We start from the raw sequence: 5,423 nt of genomic DNA on the forward strand, positions 1-5,423 counted from the left end.
TGTGAAAGGTGGTGCAACCAGATATTAAAAGGGTTGTTCGTGATTTTACTATTGATGGCCTATCCTCAAGACAGGCTATCTGTGCTGTCCAAGCTAATGGTTCTCATTTAGAACTCATTTATTTGCATTCTGTGTTATATCTGTTATCAACTATACTTAGTGTACTATGCTGTCACCTAGTGGCCATTGTTATAATTGTTGTTATAAGTTATCAATGCTGTAATTTCCAAATTATTCATTCTGTAACTCCCCCTCTTCTATGACCTCATATCCTGTTTCCTACAGTATTTGCCTGTTTGTCAGACATGCATCACAGAACTGAAGATAGGATTTTCCTTTGACCTCTATCATAATTTCTCAATTTAAATTCAATGCATTACCTAAATGAATATCCATTGTATCTAAATGACTGGAATTCTACATGCAACTGGTGTCACTAGGGGGAATGATTATATCGAGTTCACTATCTTTCATTGCTTGTACAAGATATTGCCATCAGAGACTTACATACACATCGTGGCAAAATACCATCAATTTCTGACAGATGGAGGTCTTACACTCCGCACCCCACCAATCAATAGTTTCAGGATCTCTCTGGTGCCAAAACTACACAGTTCTGTCCACTGTGTAGTCACTACAGCGCTGTTCTGATTGAAGTGAATAGTAGCAGCAGTAACCAGCTTCATTTATTACACAATAGATAAAGCTGTGTAGTTCTGTCACCAACTTCTGGCACCAGAGCTATCCTGAGACAGCTGATTGGTGGGATTTCATACCCCCACCAATCAGATATTGATGGCCTATCCTGAAGATAATAGTAAAATCCTGGACAACCCCTGTAAGGTGGTAATATTTTATGGTTTGCATCAGAAAGGAGGCCCCATTTTAATGTGTAGAGTCTACTTTCTTTTATGCCAGTCTTAATTTCTACAAACAGTTTATGTAGCCATTGGTTCTATATCCATTGTTTCGTGCCTACACAGCATATAACAGTCAAAAAAGACTTCATTCAATAAGTAGTGTAAATAGTTTTCTTGTTGAAATATAAAATAGGTTACAAAGAAATGCACAAAAGAATCAGCTGAATACTAGTGTACAGTATTTATAAAACAAATAGTTTATGTTTAGCTTGCATAATGTTTAACATTTATTGCATTCTCCACACAGCAGAGAAATGAAGTGCATAATGATACATGCTGTGTTAACGGCTAAACAATATATGACCTGTTTGTTTGCTGTCACTTCCGGCCGTCAGCATCAGCGCTGCACAGGCAAAGTTTAATAACCACAATGTTACTGGTTCCTGCCATTTACTTCAACGTGTTTTCTGTTTTATGGCAGTAAGATGGTGATGACATATTCTCAGGATAGGTCGTCAATATTTGATAAGTGTGGCTCCAAAACCCAGGACCCTTGCTAATCAGCTATTTAGTGAGCTCTGCGGCTTCTTCCCAAGTCTTCCTACATTGGTCAAATGACCTATTTGCAGCTCTGTTCTAATAAAATGAATGGGTCTGGGCTACAATATCAAGTACAGGAACTATACAATGTGCACATTGTACTTGGTACGTTGTGAAGGGTCTGCAGCACTCCCCTGAGTGCTGCAGCCTCTTCCAATGGCTGATTGGTGAGAGTGCTGGGAGTTGGACCCCCTGATCAGGTACTGATGCCTTTTGCTGAGGACAGGTCATCAGTATTTTACTGCGGGAAAACGACTTTAAGTCTACACTAGCATGGCCTGACAGCTGGACATCCAGTAATAAGGGCCAGTCAGTGGTAAACGGGACATTCAAGGTAACAAAAACCAAGCATGTGCTCCAGGCCTATACATCAGAAGTTGAGTTTAGTTGATAATCTGGACTGACATATTTAATAAAACTGGTTGTGCCAAATTAGAAACATATCCTATATATACAGAGGATAGGGAATAAATATCTGATTGGTATGGTTCTGACTGCAGGGACCCCAGATATCACAAGAACAGGGCTCCCATATGCCTGTATGAATGGAGCAGCAAGCAGCACATGTCCGCTGCTGCTCCATTCATTCTCTATAGGGCCGCCATGAGGTATATTCCTTTCTTTATCCATATATATCTTGCCAAAACCAGGAATACATTTAATCAGGTTTTTCTACATTTCTCGAATGGAACCATTTACAGATACAACATAAGATCAAGACACAGCTGTGTGATCATGGCCTGAGAACGAGAAAACTTATTTAAAGGAATATTCTGCTATTGGCATGTAGAAGTAAATGGAGCTGAGCACAAATGGTGCTAAATTTGCTATGTAAGATGCTCATCAGAGTTGCCACAGCTAAGTGAATGATGGCCAGAGGGTAGAGAAAGGCGCTCATAGGGTGAGTGTGTTCAATAAGTGGAGAATCCACTAAAATAAATAATATATTTTTTTTTATGTATGCTCACCTATTAAGGTTGCGCCTGCTTGGGTGAAACCCCAGTAGAGGTTGTATGTAGACGGTTCACAGTTGGTGCAGCCCAGATCTATCCGAATCCCTTGGGTGGGAGCCACCTCACCACTCGGGTTAGACAGTGGGAACGAGAAGAAATGACGCTTGGCTGTTTCGGTCGAACGTATGGACAGTAGGAGGCGCACTATCACAACTGGTTAATTTGTAATTTTCAGGTTTATTGGTAGACAATGCGTTTCGGGGTACTTGTGACCCCTTTATCAAGTCAGAGGTTTTTTGGTTGTTAGTGAAAACCTTACAACCAAAAAACCTCTGACTTGATAAAGGGGTCACAAGTACCCTGAAACGCGTTGTCTAACAATAAACCTGAAAATTACAAATTATCCAGTTGTGATAGTGCGCCTCCTACTGTCCATACGTTCGACCGTAACAGTCAAGCGTCCTTTCTTCTCGTTCCCACAGCTAAGTGAAGACAGCATTTGTATACCTCTCCATATACAGGACTTACATACAGATCAATGGACACAGCTGAATCTGATTTATCTATATTGTACAAAGGACATGATCTGGTGCAATCTAAAAACTCACATTAATCTGACTTATAGCATGCCAGTGACATACTGACACACTGTCAGGCCTTATCACCTACACATATCCACATTTGTAAGGCAATATTCTGTCAGAGATAGTTAAAAAAAAAATTAGCAATGAAAAGATGACACAACCCAACACATGAAGGCTCTCATGCATAAAAAGTTTTTCTTTTGTTTTTTACCAAAAGAGTTCCAGAGTTGCCCACAAGAACCAATTAAATTATCTTTCTCTTTTTCAGATGCTTAATATGATAGAAGTGATCTGATTGGTTGCTATGAAAACCACTGACAATTTAGTTTTTATGCATGCACGCCAAGGTGCCTTAGGAGCGTCAATAAAAATACAGAATACGTCTCTGAGACCTCTTCTCAAGCTTTACATCTGTGAAACATTAGACCCCAGTATGTCTTTTTCAGCAGAAATGAAAATTTTAATAACATTGTCCCAAATGTCATAGCCGCTAATATGACTTTACCCCTACACATGTGAATCTCACATTAATACACTACTGCTAATATGAATTTAATACTGCTTTAGTCATTGACTTATTACAACAGGCTCACCTTATTTGACATACCATACAATGATGAATGACTTTTATAGATAATTTGCTCTTCCTTCTTGAAATGTATAATTTATGTAACTTTAAACACCTTTCTCGAAATCTGTTTTGGTGACAGTAGATTGACTGCAGTGATTTCTTTTACTGAGCACTATGTAACCCATGCATAGGGCGATGTGGCAGGGTTTGTGTAAACTGTTCAAAATGACTTAAAGCCTTTGGAAGCAGTTTTTTTTGTTATTGCATTCAACCGATTTTGGGTTAAAAATCTTTTTTTTTTTTTTCAGTTAGTATCTCTTAAAAATTGTCAACAGTTTTTCCTCTACATTTTTCACTTGATGTGCATTTGCTGACCAGGAGGCTCTGTTGGCTCTATCTGTAGCCCTTATCTCTGAACTCTTGAGAGCTCATTAACCCTCATTATAGCTACACTCTTATCAGTTTAAGAAATTAATAAGATTGTTTATTACGGTAGTTATCAGGAGTTCAGAGATGAGGGCTACAGACCGAGCTGGCAGACTCAATGTGTAGCAGACAGCCTGCTAGTCTTCAAATACATTTCAAGTGAAAGCTGTAAAGGAAAAACTGTTGAAAGTTTTTTAATAAAGACCAACTGAAAAAAAGATTTTTAACTAAAATGAGTACAATGCAATAATAAACAAAATGGCCCCAAAGACGTCCAAAAGCCTTTAAAATGTTCAAAGTGGAAATCATTAGATTGGTGATAAGGTCACTCTTCAGTTCCCCTGAATAAAACCAGGAAAATTATAATAGTGAAATCCCATTTAATAATAAGGATGTTTACATGTATACACTAGTGGGGTCCTAGATGTCCTATGTACTTATCCTGTATTCAATTATAAATTCATACTGACATAATCAGCATGGTCAGTTCCACAAATCTGATATATTATGAAAATTTTATCTAATAAACAAGAAAAAAATATATAAAAAACATTCACTTTAAACAGTTTAAATTCATGGCTAACAGTGATTGCTATTTACTCCCAAGGCATCATATAAGCTTTAATACATTATGCTGTGTCAAATTTGGCCCCTGTGCAATAACATTGACTTTTAAATGGGTCCAGCCCTTAAAATATCATACAAGGTAAAACTAAAATATATTTCTATATAAATCCCAAGTTTTGTTACTGTAATTTCATCAAATTCAGTGCAAACAGATAACAGCATGGTGGATAAATAGTGATCACAGAAATTTGGAAACACTTAGGGTCCAGACTATAGAATACTTTTTTGTCAGCAAGCCGTTTTTTTTCTTGTTTTTACACGTCAGCCTAACAGACCCGTCAGTTAGGCATATTTTCTTTAATGAACATGGTGAAGAATTATATTATATAAATCGTGTCTAAACTCATGAACAGCAGGACAACCCCGACTTTCCATTTGGATGAAATCATTCAAAGAACTTACGGCTTAAAATGATGGTGAAAAGGTAGGGGCACATGAGGTTGTCTTACCTTGTATATATGAAAAAGTGAGGCCTATCACAGGTTCAATTCAATGTTTCAATAAAACCAAGGTGTTACAATGTAAGTGAGATCCAAATTCTAGAAACAACATATAGGGTTCTTTCACACGAGCGGATGCGGTGCGGGTAATCTGCTGCGTAAAAGAGAGCCAAGCCCCGTTCCGGACAGCAGAGACACAGAGCATTAACATGATTGATAATGCTCCGTGCCTCTCTGAGATCTTTTTACTACAAAATTACAGTGAGATAAAGTTGTCACTGTGATTTTGTAGTAAAAAGATCACAGAGAGGCATGGAGCATTATCAGTCATGTTAATGCTCTGTGTCTCTGCTGTTCGGAGC

The sequence above is a fragment of the Bufo gargarizans genome, chromosome 4, assembly GCF_014858855.1.
Source record: "Bufo gargarizans isolate SCDJY-AF-19 chromosome 4, ASM1485885v1, whole genome shotgun sequence".
NCBI classification, from domain to species: domain Eukaryota; kingdom Metazoa; phylum Chordata; class Amphibia; order Anura; family Bufonidae; genus Bufo; species Bufo gargarizans.